At 33.8% G+C, this 18,426-nt stretch overlaps 1 protein-coding gene across 6 annotated transcripts in view; it reads right to left on the bottom strand.

Moving 5' to 3' along the window:
- LOC143256015 (electroneutral sodium bicarbonate exchanger 1-like) overlaps window positions 1–18,426 on the bottom strand; it is a 173,206-nt gene that overhangs the window by 56,815 nt on the left and 97,965 nt on the right. For 2 of the 6 annotated variants that reach the window (XM_076512573.1, XM_076512572.1), the window contains exon 1: window positions 5,912–6,230. The exons of 3 other annotated variants lie outside the window; for them this stretch is intronic. The gene's annotated coding sequence lies outside the window, so the exon portion shown is untranslated. Of the gene's footprint in view, window positions 1–5,911; window positions 6,231–18,426 lie in introns of those variants that run through there. One more of the 6 variants, XM_076512575.1, reaches the window with a different exon arrangement.

Here is an 18,426-nt window from a genome sequence, read left to right as displayed (position 1 = left end):
AAAATCCAAATCAATTCTAGACAGGACAAAAACATAGAAATTAGCTGGAGTTAAGAAGTGAAGTTGACAATACTCCATTTTCTTAAACTAAATAAAGTTTTCGTTCCTTAAAGTAACCAGACCACGAAGAAAATAAATACAATAATAAGAAAACTTGCAATGTATTGAGTAATATTGGTTCTATATAAAAAAGTAAAATAATACCTCTTAGAAATAAATATAAAACTAGATGAAAAAACAATCTTGTTTAAAAAGATAAACAAGAAGAAAGAAAAATAATTCGTTGCTTAAGAAATAATACATAGAAATTCTGTCTAATCTTCACATAAAAGAAACTGACCATATCACTTACATAACAAGCTTTATGATTAGAGGTTATAAAATCTTACAGTTGATTAGGTTACTTGCTCAAAGAATACCACGATACTTTTTCTAATGGATCTAGATAGAGAAAAATATCTCGTAAGATTAGTGTTTGGAGAACAGCTTCAATATGTCACTTGGCCAGACATCTTTCTTTTACAAAATGGGCTGAAAATCTAAACAATTTAGATACCATGAAGAAAAGTTGTACATAAAGGTAAGAAGATTTCTCGAGTTGCACTCTTACCATTATCATTTTGCAAAATCATTATCTCAGATGAGTCGTTCTCTACATAAACTACTTGAAAAATGAAACAGGTTTTGTTGAACTCATAATTCTGAAAATACATTCAACAAACTGAAGAAAGAAATCACCACTAGTCCTGTATTAGTATACCCAGCTCTTGAAGATTCATTAATGACAGATACAGATGCCAATGATTATGCAATGGGAACACCATTATTACATGTATAACATGGGAAGGAATATTTTCAATAGAAAAGTGTCGTTGGAGCCCTGAGTTACTTCTATTGTTACCTATACGAACAAAACGCTCACGTTTTTGGACAAATCACGTAATATGGAGTTGTTCATTGATTTCTGTAATCCAGAAGGCTTAATACTAAGGTGATTCTAGAAACGTCAGGAATACAACTTTGACATTATGCAAAGTTGTACTCCTCAATAATAGAAACAATTTGAAAAAAGAGAATCAGAAGATAATAATGACAACCAACTCAAACTGCAACAGAATAATCCAACCAAAGGTGATGAAGAACTAATATGGTCCAACCTTCAACTAGTATAACGATTAAACCAATTATCAGCAATGAAATGAAAAAGGAAGAGCCTCATGACATACAGTAACTCAATACAACTCAAAGAAAAAGAAGTTATGAACACAGTGAGATTCGTTCTGAAGACGAATGAGAAGATATCAATGAACATAACTTACGAATTCAATTGGTATTTCCACAGCTACTGCAGTCAGAATACAACTGAATACTGGGATTTCATTGGAAAGGATAAGAGAAGGTTTCCATTGATTTGGATGCCAGAAATATGTAGATCAGTATAAATCACGTGAACTATGCCACGAGTAAGAAAGCCCAGAAATAATACAAAAACTACTTGTATAAACACTTCTGTTGTTTCAAAGAGAACTTAAAATGCCATTGCTACTTCTGAACTCGCACCCTTACGACAGTCACTCAGCAGAATCTTACAAGAGAACATCTGATACTGAGGAACATCAATGATTTCATAGTCAAGTTTACTCGAGAAATATTTAAGTCAGCTAGCGATAGGATAAAAGTTGTTATGATATGAACGGTGGTAAAACGTGATTTCACCATGGTAACATGGTATGATTGTACAATACATGCCACGAGCAAGAGCGATCACAAAGTTAAGTACATGTCTGGAATGGTCACACACTATAGTGAAAAGAATCAATGATGTGTTTTGCAGAATCCAGAAGAAGAATCAGTTCAAGTCAAAGTAATCCACCGTTATTTTCGAAAGGATACTGTTAAAGAGAGGTTAGCCAAATGGTTAACTTCAAAGATGAGTTCGCTAAGGGTAAATTTAAGTTTTGAAGAGTCTGAGGTTTCTGTCAAAACCAGTTCCAGAGAAATTTCACGGATAAAGCTACCAATTTATTCCCTCAATCACCTACTTAAAGAAAACTCCTCAGTGCTGAGACGACAAGAGCTATCACCAAAGTGATTTGATGAATGGATAGTTTAGGGACTCTAAATTAATAAAAAAGAAAATTTTGTTTCTTAAACCAAATTATATTGTTTCACATATTTTATTAATGACTACAATGTCTGTATTTTTGTTATTTTTCTTCACCAAGGGCAAACTTAAAATGACTAAATTTAGTAAGGTGTCTGAAAAGTTATAATGATGTCATGAATACTTCGGACATTACTCCATGTTTTATTACACACTTAACATATTCATTCAGTTTGCTCCAAAGAAGACAGGTTTATTTTTTAGAAAGCGCTCAGATTATAGGATGTTTTAATTTGATTTTTCATTAATTTTGTTAAGCATTACGTGCTTTCTGAACGTCATAAATGTTTTTATGTGTCCAGAAGTACAGTACTATTAATCATGGAAGTGAAAAGTTAATGCACAACATGTGTTCAAGAGATTTCACAATCCAGAGGAGGGCAGTGTTGTAGTATATATTTTGCAATTTAGATTTTTGAATTGATGTTTCGCCAGAAGGAGTTTTTAATGATTAGAAACCTTCACGAAAGTGTAAAAAACGATTTGATCAGTATAAAAATGTCAATTAGAATGGATGGTGATTGTAGAATTATACTATTTATTAGCTATGACGCAGTTAGATCGTTAGCCAATTAGTTTAGTTTTGTGAATATTTCGTTTATGTTTCAACGAAGTACTACAGATATGATGAAATTAACACGTAAGTGAAACTGTTGTATTAACGTCTACTGTGAAGTGAATATTAGTTAAAATAACCAAAGAATCTGTAGAAGAAGAAATAGAATGTTTTTGGTCTCAAGTAAACTGGATTTTGTGTTAAGTTTTACCGAATAATCCCTTTAAACAACCTGCCCTTCAGTAGGAACCATTAAAACATAATGATCTTGTTTACAGAAGAATAAGTGTGTATTTTTTCTTCTTTGGAATACAGTTTTCATCTGAACATTAAAATCTGTCAAGACCCTTTAACTAAATGCAGACAGTTACAAAAATACTAAATTACTGTCTCGTGTTCCAATCTTTTCAGGGTTAAAGTCTCCTTGATTTATGTTTACCAAATTTCCATCTTCCTGGTATAAATCGTTGGTTGGTGGCTGTTTTTAGAATTTCGGGCAAAGCTATATGAGGGCCATCTGCGCTAGCCGTCCGTAATTTAGCAGTGTACGATGAGAGAAAAGGCAGATAGTCATCACCACCCACCGCCAATTCTTGGACCACTCTTTTACAAACGAATAGTAGGATTGACCGTCACATTATAACGTCCCCACAGTTGAAAAGGTGAGTATATTTGGTGTAGCGAGAATACGAACGCGCAACCCTCAGATTACGACTCAAGCACCCTAACCACCTGGCCATGCCGGGACAGGTAAAAATGGAGAGAATGGGGCACTAAAACTGTCCAAATAAAGTGTGATAATATTAATATTAACATAACAAAAGTCAGTAATCGCACGAACCCAAAGTTTTCATCCAAAACTTCAATGTGACAGTATTTTAGTTCATTTTAAAATATTCAACTCGTTTCATTGATTTAATTTCAAATCACATAAACATCGTATTTTCGAAATAGTCCTTCCCTTCTGCAATACATGTACAAGGATTCCTATCTTTTAGATCTAAAGCGTAAAGCTACTAGAGATAACAAGAAATAAAGTGACGTCAAGTCACTTTGATGTACAATTCCAAATAGCCAGCGTGCGCTTCAAAGCAACGTGTACACACGTGAAGAACGTTTTTAGAAATGTAAAGAATACCTAGATATAGGCTAGATAGAAAAAAACAAACAACTAAAAATAACTGAAAAAAGAAAGAGCAGAAAGTCAGGTAAGTTGCAAAACGATGTTGAATAGAACGAACAGTTGTCCACTAAAGAGTAAAATAAATAAAACTGGTTTTACAAAGCTAAAAGCATTAACAGGGCTCTGACTAAGCAGAGACATCGATATAACTTATCACAGAAGGTGCCATAATTAATATACGACTTATCACTTTTAATATGCAACAATTCAACAGACACTTGGACACTAATCAACAACGTAACACCCTTACCTGATCTCATAACTAAATACTAGTTAAACGTAAGTTGATACAAAGTAAAAGCTTAGTATTATTAAATGAACAAAAATCTAGTTGTTTTTCTACAAACATAAAACCTGTCACTATTGGTTAATCAGTTAAATATGTATTTTTAACAGATCAAACAACTGAATTATGATTAAATACACAAATAAGTACTAAACTTAAACTTGAAACTATAATTAAATAAATTACTGGCTACTAACTAGAAAAACATTTTGACTGAATAACTGAGCATGCAACTTCATACTATTAGTATTACAAGTGGATATTTATTAATCAGAAATATTCATACAGTTAAGTGGACTAAGCCTAATATTACCTTTAAAATAAATTTTCTGTACGAGAGAAAAGATGTGTTTTACAAGCTGTGAACTTTTCAGATGTAATCTAAGGGCTTCGAACACAAAAACTCCAATTATTTGATAACTCCGATACCAACGAAAAGACAAAAAAAAATCTTGAACTCGTTAGACCAGTGTTTCTTAACTGGGTGAATGGTTCATTCAGTGGTTATTGAGATCAGTATCACAGTGAATGAGTATTGTCAATTCTACAACAAATTCAAGAGCGAAAAAGTCATTAGTTAGTGTTACCTATTCTAGTTGTACCGTGATAAATAGTTATTTTTTGTTATTTTATGTTGCATTCATTCTAATTATAGTTTCATGTATACTTAAGTCAAAATAATGAATTTCGTATTTTAGTTTGAAAGGTGTTGTGTTTTTTTTCTGCTTTAGAACTGGGGTGCATGAGCTGTTGTGAATAACTTAAGGGATTGAATTAAATTTTCAAAGGTTGAGAAGCACTGCGTTAGACCATACAGAAATGTCTGAACAAAACTGAATACTATTCAAACAAGTAATAACATTCATGATGTAAGAAACAAATACCGGTTGCACAAAGGAAACGACAAAATCTCACTAACTGAATGAGTGAATAGTGAAACTGTGATGATAATGTTTGAATAGGAAAATAAAATAACACAGATTGAAAGAAACAAACGTCTTGATACAAGTCTTATTGGGATACTAACTGAGGAGAGAAAAAGAAACAAACGTCTTAATACTAGTCTTATTGGGATACTAACTGAGGAGAAAAAAAGAAACAAACATCTTAATACAAGTCTTACTGGAATACTAACTGAGGAGAGAAAAAGAAACCAATGTCTTAATACAAGTCTTACTGGGATACTAACTGAGAAGAGAAAAAGAAACAAACATCTTAATACAAGTCTTACTGGAATACTAACTGAGGAGAGAAAAAGAAACCAATGTCTTAATACAAGTCTTACTGGGATACTAACTGAGAAGAGAAAAAGAAACAAACATCTTAATACAAGTCTTACTGGAATACTAACTGAGGAGAGAAAAAGAAACCAACGTCTTAATACAAGTCTTACTGGGATACTATCTGAGGAGAGAAAAAGAAACCAATGTCTTAATACAAGTCTTACTGGGATACTAACTGAGGAGAGAAAAAGAAACCGTTAGAGACACTCACAACAAACAAATATATTTAAAATTTTATCTCATAGAAGATCAACAAAAATACGTTAAGTATTAACTGAACAGGGAAAAGAACTGGTATCGAATTATTAAAAAAAATGTATCAAGAACTGACGAACATCTTTAGATAGATGCTGAGTGAACCGGACTGGAAGAACTATATCTACTGATCTCGATAGAGTATCTGATTAATAATTGAAAATAAAATAAATATGGTACTTACTGAAACTGGGGACTATTTACATATAACGGAGGATTCTGTTCAATGAGTCTACAAAAAGAGAAACCGTTAGTTTTTGAACTTTACAACGAAACCTACACGAATGAAATACTCAACAAACAAAGTTCGCACTGCACAATAGATCTGGTTATGTAACTTTGTCTATATTTCCATCGCCTACAAGAGACGAAGTAATGGGTAACGGTTTTACACACCACCGAGAGCAGCCAAACAAATGAGGCTTACTGCGGCAAAATTTGGAAAACTTGAAGACCTTCCCGACAGAAGAACGGCGCGCGCACACAGGAAACATACGCACGTAACTCCACAAACACGACCAATTTTATCTTCTCTGCCAGTATTGACAAACCATCTCGCTGGCGACCAGCCAATCACGCTATGATTGCGCTACTGACGTCAAATCCCACACGAAGTAAAAATATGAGATGAATGACGCGCTTAGAGCTCAAACGAATCACACATTAACCCACAATAATCTACATCAAAGAATCACACATTAACGTACAAAAATCTACATCATAGAATCATACAATAACCTATATTATAAAATCGCACACTAACATAAAATAATCTACATCATATGATCCCATATCAACTTACGGTGATCTAAATCATAAAATTCCACATTAACCTCCAATAATCTACATTATAGAATCATACATTAACCTATAATAATCTACATCATAGAATCATACATTAATCTAGATTATAGAATCATATATTAACCTACAATAACCTACATCAATAAAATCCCACATTAACCTACAATAATCTACTTAAAAAAATCCCATTTTAAAATCACCTTTACCTTTCTTTTACCTGAAAGAAGGATGTATATTACTACCACATTACTTTATATATAGTCTAAACGTCTTGGGTACTTTAAACTAGACATTTGGCAGTTGTGGGACAAACAACAGGTTAAAAATCATAGCTTCTTTAGACGATGTAGAAACGTCGCAATTTACTGTTTTATTTGTAACAAACCAGTATTTCAAACTTCTTCTATGAGATGATTAAAATTCGTACATGGTGAGTTATTAATATTTCAGTGTGGTTCTTGTGCGTTAAGAGATTTATAACGACTAAGAAACACCCCTTAGAAACACTTGTCATAAAAATACTTTCAATCACGTAGAAAGGATGGAAAGGCTTATAGCTCTGAGGGTCTTTGTGGCTTCGGTTTAAAGATGGTAAAATGTTCTATTTACATAAAAATTCTGACCTTCAGTTTATCCTTATAACCGATACCATATTGAAATAACACAGAGTGGTCATCGCCTTGGCCTTCCTTCGAATGCTTAAACAAATTACAGCTCTGTAAAAGTTGTACTTCCTGTTGACATAAAAAACAAGAAGACAGATGTAAGAAACAAAACGTGTGTTACCAGATAACTAAGTCAAATACGCATATGCCAGTATTGTATTACCTTTACAGTTAAGGAGCAGTAAATATTAATACTCAAACGTACACAACAAAAATGTTAAGAATTGAAAAAAACAAACCAAATAGTATACTACTGTATCTAAAAAAAACTACTAAGTTTAAATTACAATTAAGTTAATGGATCAAACAAAGCAGTGTGTTTGGCTGAATAACTGCCGGTACTTATAAACCAATGTTACGAACAAAATAATACATATGTATGTCTGAGAAGCCATAGGAAGTATTATAGAACTGGTAAGTCAAGGTAAAAACTAAACACTACCATTTTATCTCTCTTGTAGCTGGTTCGAACAATCCAGTAACTATTAAACCAAACTGGTAAAGCTAACAGTACTACATGCCGCTATCCCTAATATTCTTACCAGAAGGTAGGCAGCAAGCGCAGTACCACCCACCGTTCATACTAAATTATTGACTGTCACTCTTATAATGCACCAACGACGGAAAGCGCGGGTAATATTTTGTATACGGATTCGAACTCGGCTTGCCAGCTCCAAAGTCCAGATCCTAATCGGGGGCCAACCAGCACCCCTACCCCTCCAGAAACATCGAAAGGTAAGGCATATAAAATAAATAAGATTGTATAAAAAATGAACTTTAAATGCAAAGACACATGAAATCATGAGAGAAAAGTGCAGAGTCATAAAGAATACCGAGATAACAAAACTGAGTAAGTCAACTAGTTGATGAATTAGTTGTTCTTCCCCATAGTAACATATTTCCAACAAAGCAAGAACTTCAATGTCACTGATAGCATCATTATTTCTTTAAAACTTGCAGGGTTAGATGTTACTCTAACACTTCCAGCTCAGCATACGTGTATATATGTAAGTCTATGGTCAGGTAACCAGCCCAGAATACTACCACCAACCATTCACGCTGAGTGGTTGACTGTCACTCTTATTTCACAGCTGAAAGCGAGGGTAGTATTTTGCGTGTAGAATTCAAAGATGTTTACTTTCCACTGTTTAATTGACGTGGGACGTAAACTAAATTTACAACCCAATTCAAGTCCACCATTAATTTTGATAAACTCAGAGCCAGTATGCAAAACTACTAGATCCAGATTTTAAATCCATTTGAATCCAGTAGAAATTAAGCACTGCTTATAACAACGTGAAACAAAATAATTGTCTAATTTTTGTTAACACTAACATTCAATACTTTTTTAGATTAAACTGCAAGTTATATTTCCCTTACCAGTTTTAATGGAATTTAATAAAACATAAATAGTGGATTGAATGGTATTGTAATTTTCATTTGAAATAAATCACATTTGATTTAGAAGAACGATTTGCTTGTTTACTTTTTTTAACTTCGCGAAAAGCTACGAGAGGACTATTTGCGTTAGCCGTCCCTAATTTAGTAGTGTAAGACTAGGGGAAAGGCAGCTAGTCATCACCGCCAACTTTTAGGCTATCCGTTTACCTATTAATAGTAAGATTGACCATCACATTATAACGTCTCCACGCCTGAAAGGGCGAGCATGCTTGGTGGGACGGGACTATGGAACTATGGTTTGAACTTTCCTCTCGCCCAGTGGCATAACAAGTTTCTCCACTTGGGGGGATTAGCAATCTAAAATTGGTCTAAATGTTTAATAACATGGTCATTAAAATAAATCAAATCTTATAATGTTTATAAAAACTGAAAAATAATGTGAACAGTATGCCTACGTTTGTTAGGGGGCTGGGTTCCCCACGGCTACGCCTCTTGCTGTTGATAACAAGTAATCAATACTACTCGTTCAGGCACTTTAAACACGCTTACAATTCTAAAGAACCCGGCATGGCCAGGTTGGTTAAGGCGTTCGACTCGTAATCTGAGAGTCGCGGGTTCGAATCCCCGTCGCACCAAACATCCTCGCCCTTTCAGCTGTGGGAGTGTATAATGTGACGGTCAATCCCACTATTCTTTGGTAAAAGAGTAACCCAAGAGTTGGCGTCGGGTGATGATCACTAGCTGCCTTCCCTCTAGTCTTACACTGCAAAATTAGGGACGGCTAGCGCAGATAGCCCTCGTGTAGCTTTGCGCGAAGTTAAAAACAAACCAAACCAATTCCAAAGATAAAACATAAAATCCCAGGAATTCCTTAAACTAAAAATTTGCCTAAAAAAACATTATATGAATGAATTTTGTCTTCCTTACAATCTTACATCTTCATTATTTGATGTTTTCGTTCTATCTTCAACGATCATTCTTCTTATTTGATTTGCCTTCTATTCACATAAAGTTTTAACATCATTTCTATGTTTCTTTGTATCCTTCAACTTGCTCTAATTTGGTTTCACTTATCGATTTTTTTTCTCACTCTGAATGTAAACTGTAAATCTTCAATTTTATGGTCTGCTTTTTCGTCTTATTGACATCAAAGAATAAACATTCTCCTACTTATGTTTAAAGTTTCTAACTACTTGCTTGTTATACGTTTATGAGAAATGTTGATCGAATACACATGTAATGACAAGAGGGGTGTTTGTATCCTGTCCAAATTCACAAAAGGACAGACAGAATCAACATGCCTATATAGTTAATGCTAGATTATACGATTCTGAACACAAGAACTGTGCGTGTGTGTGTTTAGGGGAGACAAGAATGTAGAATGTTCAGTACTAGCAGAGTCAGACATTAAGGTAACATTGAATGTTGGGATATGTATACACAAAGTATATAATAGAAAGCGTAAAACAAATAAAAAACTATGGTGTGTGAACTTCTTTCAATGATTTTAAGCAGGAAATATCTGTTCTTCGTTTGAAGTTCAGGCCTTCTTTAATATTTGACCATGAAATTCTATTGCACATACACGGACAAAATTATAAACGTTCAAGTGACATTACGTTTTATTGCTTTCTAGTGTTTTACAGTATGTAGTTAGATACAACACGACGCCTTCTCAACTGCTGGCACTAATACAAACATTGATCCCCTATTCATTTTTTATTTCTTCGTTGGTGGGCTATAAAATGTTCAAAGAAGTTATTGTGTTTCTTTTCACAGACAGCGACCCCTAACGGTCAGAACCATTTTCTTACAAAGTTTGTTTTTTCTGTATGTTAAGGCCAAACGGCTTAGGTGCAACGCTTTACCCACCGCTTAACCACCAGGAGGGGAAAGGATGGACCAGTAACGTCGATAATATACAGTGACGTCAATAGGATAAAGCCCCTGTCTTTCTCTTCTTATGTCCCAAAAGTTCCCCTTTTCTCAGACATAAAAAACTGTCCACAAATAATAAAAGGCATACCTGATGCCCTTCTTTGACAATAAGCCCTTGTGCTTATGTCGTCTGCACGTTGTTGAATATACAGAAAGAAATGTACAGAAACAAAATAATATTGAACCTCATGGATCCATCAGTAGTCTTCGACTGGAAAGCTCCCCTTCCCAGTGGCACAGCGGCATGTCTGCGAACTTCAACGCCAGTAACTGGATTTCGATACCTGTGTAGCTTTGTGCTCAATTACAAATAAACAAACCTACCAGAAAAATAAAATTACAATAACTACACGTAATAAAACTATACCTTTACACTGTATATTCACAACAGATAAATAAATCCATCCAATAGGGTGTAAGTTATTTCATTTTTTATTCGAATCTTCTTTCCAGTAAATATGGAAAATAATGTTTTTTACCTACCCTGTAAAAACGAAAACAATAAAGGACAACAAATATTGTGTCTCGACAAGAGTCTGGTGCGTGAGTGGTTACAACAGTATCACTGGGGCTATCAAAACAAAACGCAGGTGTATTAGTGATATTATCTGCACAATCGCATTGATGAAATAGTGCATTTAATAACATAATTTAAAAGTAAAATATCGCATAAAAACGACATTTTAAAATTTTTATAGCATGAAGAGCGATAGGTTTCTACTGTATACGGTTCTTAAACGGTTTAGATAGGAACCTGCAATAAAAATGTAACTTCACGGCATCATGATATGTTTAAATAAAGGTAATCATGAACTGAAAATCACGTTTATTTTGTGAGAAAAAATATAAACTTGTGTGTTTATATCGCTACAACGATTAATAACATTCTAGTTCACAAAAGTCTGTGTTTGGGGAACACGATTTATGAAATAACACAATGCTCGTGCCAATTTAAAGTACAACTTTTTTTTTTCCAGTATATTTTCTGTACTGGTCATTCAAAAGATAAACGATTTAAACACATGTATATAATAATGCAAGTGGCTTCAAAGTGAGCAATATGGCAATCACTCAAAGATCAGAACTTCTAAAACGTAATTTTCTCGCATGGCAACAGTAATACTAAAAAGCATAAAATAATATTATCCCTATTACTAATCTATGACACGATTTCCCACAATAATATTTTACATTTTGCCAATATAAGACACGGATTCCCAGAATAGTAGTTTATATATTACCAATGTAAGACACGGTTTCCCAGATAACACAAACGAGACTTGATTCTATGAGAAATATGTTTTTATTTAAAAAAAAATGTTATCATAACTTTAGTACTCAAAGTCATGTGAGCACATGTGTTTTCCTTATTATTTGAATGTTTTCCACTTATGATCATATATCAAAGACATGTGATTAGAATAGCTTCCCATTGTATATTCGTTGGAATTATTATATTGTCACATATTACATAAGAGTTACGCTTAAGTTACGTTACCACTACCATTACTCATACTCCTAAGCCTACGCCATTATCATGGTGTTCACACTCATAACAAAAGTGAGTAACGTCTGAGCCCCATTCATTATTTTTTTTCAATGCTAACATTTCATCAAACTAAGCCTGACGAAATAACATTTACTCTACAATTTTACCTTTCTTGAGAAGTACATGGCATTATTTAATTGTCTATGCAATCATCTATTATCAGAATCTTATATCTATATGCAAACTCTCGGTTCGTAGAACAGCAGTTATTAACACGTGGAAGTAACTATTTGATAAGCGTCGAGATCGCTTGTGTTATAGCGTAGAACACAGCATTAAAATATTATGTATAAGAGGACAAATACCCACGCACGTTACATCACTATTAAGTAAGGAACATCTCCTAAGAAAAGGGGTGCGGAAAATACTTTTGACATCCTAGATCGTGAAAAAGAAACAAAACATGAAAATCAAATGAATACATTTTTGGTGTTCTGATAATTTTGTACACAGTATACCTAACACCTCTGACCATGAATTTGTAGCCACTTAATACAAAGTTAATATTTTTTTCTAATAGATCACACTGCTGACGCTGTGCCTGTCTATTCTATAGGTAACTTAAAATGCTACTGCAGGCAAGTAATGGAAGACACCGAACGCCCAATCTAAAAATCCAGTTACTCCATACTTAGAACAGTAAAAAGGAAAATCAGGAGTGGTGCTTAATTTCTTCCAGATTTGTTCTGTTTCATTTTTCTTTAAACTAAAGGCGGAAGTTCTATAATTAATTTTAAGGTTGATATTTGATTAATGTCGTCAACTAAGTTACTGTCTTCCTGTCCCATCCTAATTAGTAGCCTCAACAATGTTTAAATTAGTATTTTCTAAGACTCAAAATTCACCAACACACACACACTGTCCAAGGAGGTAACCATAAATTGCTCTCAACAGTTCAGGTTTCCTCTGTCAAGGAAAGTTGTAAATACCATACTTCTCAATATATCCTTCAAGGAAAATTCACCTTCGAGCAAGGAAAAATGGTGTTCCGAGAGCTTGAGTGGCAAATCACCTTCGTTTTCCTCTCGGTAACACCAGGGGGAGTGAGGAAAACTCTCGACGACTTGCTATAAACTATAAAGAAACATGTCAAAGAACTTCATGAGATATAGTTTAATTTAAAGCAGCTCCGTAGACCTAAAATAGTAATGAATTACACAAGTAAACGTTTTAGGCACTTTTATCTGAAAAATATATTTACAGTTTAAAAGATCTTGTGTTTATTTTGTCCTTTGATTAAACAATTAAACTAAGCATTTTCTCGTCGCACAATCATTCTACTGGCATTAACAGCTAATACGTAAGCAAAAACTTAAGTGAGAAAATGTTTTTAATGTATCATCTCTTTTTTTCGAGTATTTTTTCTAGGAAGCAAGATGGGTGAGCCTCCTAGAACATTCACAAGACATAAATATTATGCCTTGTCTGAAAACAGACAGTGTTCACGAAATACTTTCACATCCTGAGCTTCACACCTGCTACTGCTACACACGTGTGGGGTATGAATCGCTATGATTCTGAATTATTTAATGAGTTTAACAATCAACTTGTTAGAAATGGTATACACATGAAGGGCACGAGTGCGCGATACAGTATAAGGTGAATAGAACCAATAAAATTTAAGGGTCTGTACAGCGAAAATGCATGTTTAGATTCTAAATACACTAAAAAGACTTCCTTTTTAAAACTTATCAAAATATTGCTAATAACTGCTCTCAATAAGTAATTCAACGGTTTTGAGAAAAGGGAACATCTGGCCCATTATATCCATAGTTACTCTAAGATTTCTAGCAATGTTTAAGCGAGTGATTCTGGTTAGCACTTCAGAACATATCAAGATTTAAGCCTAGGTCAACTTCCTGGCTATTTCAATATTACAGGTAAAAAACAACAGCCTTGAACCAAAGTTTCTTGGAACTCAATTAAAATTACATTGCATAGAAGAAACACTGATATATAGCAGATAAAAGTCGTGGTGTAGTATGAATATACTTTACATACTCAGTAATACAATTCCTACATTTACAATCAATTTTCGCCCAAATCATGAAGGGCGAAGAATTAATGCCCATCATATAAATTAATACAAATATTTAAAATAAATATGTTTAATTCACTATATTCGTAATGATACACAAACAAGAATAAATACAATATTATTATCCTCTGCCTACAACTAATGGATATAGAGTAACAAAAATGGATTTACACGTCATGGCTCGGCGTGACTTATGGTTAACGGCCAGGCTACGGATCCGAAGGTCCAACATTCGAATAGTGACGCTGTCAAACATGCTCTACTTCAGCTGTAGATGATTTATTCGGGTTAAAGCGGTACAAAACCTGCTGTTTTCTCTCTGATTAGCAGTTCAAAATTAGAGACGGTTTTGCGTGAGCCGTAGAGGCCTCTGAGTTAGCTGTTTATCTCATGTGTACATAAACTACTCTTCAGGCAGAGAATACGACAAACTAAATACCTTCACACCCTCTGCTACAGAGGCAGAAAACCTATTATTCTTGTCCATTATATACTGTACTTCAAAAGCAAAAGAAATATTAATTGATATATTTTAAATAACAAGTTATGTAAATTGTAATCCTTAACCATCATAATTATGGAGACAGCTGAATTAAAACAAAACGTTTTTATATATATCATTGAAATAATGCTATAAAATGAACAAAGTAAAATACATAAATAGTAATAACAAATTTTTGCAACATAACGTTAAGCCTAAATGGATGAGTTGCGACTACAGTTAGTTACAAGGTAAGTCTTGGATGTATTACTGTCTTATATTAACAGAATCACTAAGTTGGGTCTCAACATATTGGGAAGTAAGATTAATAAAATACTTAATAGACAGGATAGATACACTGTATAAAACGTTATGAAAATTGTAATTTAAGAAGTAGTTGTTACCTTCAGACAGGATAGTAAGAATATTAAACCAAAGAATAAAACATCACGCAAACTGACAAGTTCTGTTATTAAGCGAACGACATTTTGGACAGTGACTTCTGAATAACAAAACACAGGTTCCAAATGTTATTTTTTATTCCACAAATCTGATTTCGAATCAGAAAAGGAGAAATTAAAGTAATTGTGTGTGAAAGGATCACACCTACGGTTTAAATGAATCTTATGAAACTGTTTGGTGTACTGGTTTTTAATGATTCGCCATCTTTCGGCGTTTTTAGTCACGACAGGAAGTGGGGTCACGGAAAGCAGTAACAACTTCCTCACACATGGAAGTGAGGATGGAAAAGAATTGTTTATGTTCTTTCCAGCACGGAAATATGAATAACAATTGAGTCAAAAAACTTTCGTAAGTATGAAACGCCCGGTTAGGGCGCTCTACTCGTAATCTGAGGGGTCACGGGATCGAATCCTCGTCACACCAAACATGCTTACGCTTTCAGCCGTGGGGGCGTTACAATTACAGTCAGTCTCAGTATTCGTTGATAAAAGAGTAGCCCAGGAGTTGGCGATGGGTGGTAATGACTAGTTGTCTTCCCTCCAGTCTTACACTGCTAAATTAGGAACGATTAGCGCAGATAGCCGTCGTGTAGCTTTGCGCAAAATAAAAAACAACAACAAAAAATCACAAAAAAAAACATAAGTATGAAACAGGCCGAAAGTCACTAGCATCCCCTCCAAACAAAGAAGTGGGACTGGTGAAACAGTCACTTGACTCTATCCTCTCCAGACACGGAATCAAGTGTAAGAAAAACTATAACTAGTATTTTCGCCTGTTAACATGACATATTACTGATATCATAATCTCAAGATAGTTAACTGAGGCGGATAAAAGTCACGATTACCCACTCGAGACAGCAGGAGGTTAAATGACAGTCATTATTTTACAGTTATGAGAATAATACCAGTTGTGCCATTAAAAATAGTAAAATAAAATTGACAAGTTAATCACTTTTTTTCTCTCTCTCTTTCTGTGGAAAAACGATTGAAACAGTAAAAGAAGCGACTCAGAGAAAAAACGGTACGCTAATAAAGTTGTTATTGTTTCTACGGGATGATTGAAACACGTGCAAGTGGATCAGACAGTGACATAAAGACACAAGTATCACCAACTGATTTATAAAAAACAGCGAATCTTTAGAATTAGAAGTTACGAGAGCACAATCTTACGACATTACTTTAAATTCCAACAGTTACAAGCGTGTTAGTTTTAGTGTATGATATGTCTTTAATGATATAATATACCTACGTTAATTGACAATCTTAAATACTCCTAACAGTTATAAACGTGTTAGTTCCAGTGTGTGATATGTTTTAATTATATAATATACCTACGTTAATTGACAATCTTAAATACTCCTAACAGTTATAAACGTGTTAGTTCCAGTGTGTGATATGTTTTAATTATATAATATACCTACGTTAATTGACAATCTTAAATACTCCTAACAGTTATAAACGTGTTAGTTCCAGTGTGTGATATGTCTTTAATGATATATAAAATACCTACGTTAGTTGACAATCTTAAACATTCCTAACAGTCACAAGTGCGTTAGGATCAATGGCAAAACATGTTAACAATAAATAAAAAGATAAATCGATTAGTAAAACGTTTAGGCAACTGAGAAATAAAAAAAATAATGAAATAAAGATATTTTAGTTTTATTTCTAACTATATTACAAAAATTGCGACACATAGATTGATAAACAAATGTGAAAGGAATGAAAATTCTAATAACTCTGTACTGCTTCTTGAATGGTGTCTTAAGAATTACTTAAAACTAGTATTTCCATATGACTTTATTTAATTTATTTAGTAAAATCAACAGCAAGAACTTATTACAACAACCACTGGTTATTTCTAAACCTCGTTTTTTTTGTGTTTTTTTTTAATGGCCGTGTTCTGTATCGAACAAGTGACCATTTAATGAGACAAGTCAAATTAACAGCTTCACAGCGCTGTGAATGTAAGAGTTAATAATGGGCAATATATCAACACTCTTGGGTGTACTGTTATGTCAGTCTACGTGTAGGTTAGTCTAAATTACCATGAACTGGCTACACAACAATGAAATCGACTTTAATCCAACAAGTTTGAACACTTTCGAAAGTTGAATACGTTTTAAATGCAATAAGACAAAATCTTAACCCTAACGTTAAAATGCACCATAAACGAATTTTCTTTAATGTTTCTAACACTTGTATTTAATATTCTTGCACTATTTACGAATAAAATAATCGCTTTTCAACGTCGTTTTTAACTTTTCATAAAACGTTAATTGTTTTCATAAATTTGTCTATTATCAGGAAATGTAAACTTTATATGTGATTTGTGCTTTCTTGATATATACATATGAATCATTGTACACTAGTTTCACGGCCTCAGTTTGGTCACACAAAATGTTCTCAGAAATGTTCTAACTAGACGTAAGTGGAACGTCACATTAACCCAATAAAAATAGGCCTCGCATCTCCTCGGGGGTAATTACCTTTTTAAGCACACACTTTGTTGGTTCTCTGGAACAGCTAATATACCCTTGGCAAACCAGTTCGTTACACAGGAAGGTTCATAGCTAATCTGTTCTAATGTTCACAAACTCTTTCAGATTAAAAACCTGTTCAACGACTCCACCAGCCTGGATTCTATGTTCAGCTGGAAAGCACCACCCTAATTTTAACATTTTCAGTTTTTCTAAAGTAGTTAGTTGAAGATATAATAAAAGTATATCATTAACCCACATCTTAAACGTATGCTTAAATATTAAGGAACTATTCAATTAGAAATTACGTTTCCAACCATTTCTTCTGCTTTCAGGTAGCCTGATGTGGCTTTGCTATAGGAAAACACACACCCCTTCTTCAAAAAATGTGTAGGTAGAAGGTTACAACGGTTCCAGGATATCTGAGAATCTTAACTGTTCAGTCCCTCTCAACGTGATTGTCCAACTTTGTTGGAAAGTGGAGGGAGGCTAAGTCAATCTAACCCCGTTGTTAATAATAGTTTACGTACACTAACAGGAAAACGTTAGAGGAGTTCCCCTTTCTGCCTATGCAGCAAATATATCGTGATAATTTCTCAACGTAAAAACAACAACATTTCCACATAGATATCAAAGAACTCTGATATCGTTAAAAATCTATTGTTATCCTCTAAAATATTAAAAAAACACCAATACAACTGTCAAGAGCAAAAATATAGAGGGATGCAGCCATACTCACGATTACCATTTGCGATTGTCATATATAAAAGTGTAGAAGGATGCCATCATGCTTTGTTAAGACCAGAAATATAGAGGGATACTGCCATACTCACGATTACCATTTGTGATTGTCATGTATATAAAAATGTAGAAGGATACCAT

This window comes from Tachypleus tridentatus, chromosome 7 (genome assembly GCF_004210375.1).
Source record: "Tachypleus tridentatus isolate NWPU-2018 chromosome 7, ASM421037v1, whole genome shotgun sequence".
Lineage (NCBI taxonomy): Eukaryota > Metazoa > Arthropoda > Merostomata > Xiphosura > Limulidae > Tachypleus > Tachypleus tridentatus.
This window is presented reverse-complemented; position numbering and strand designations above follow the sequence as displayed.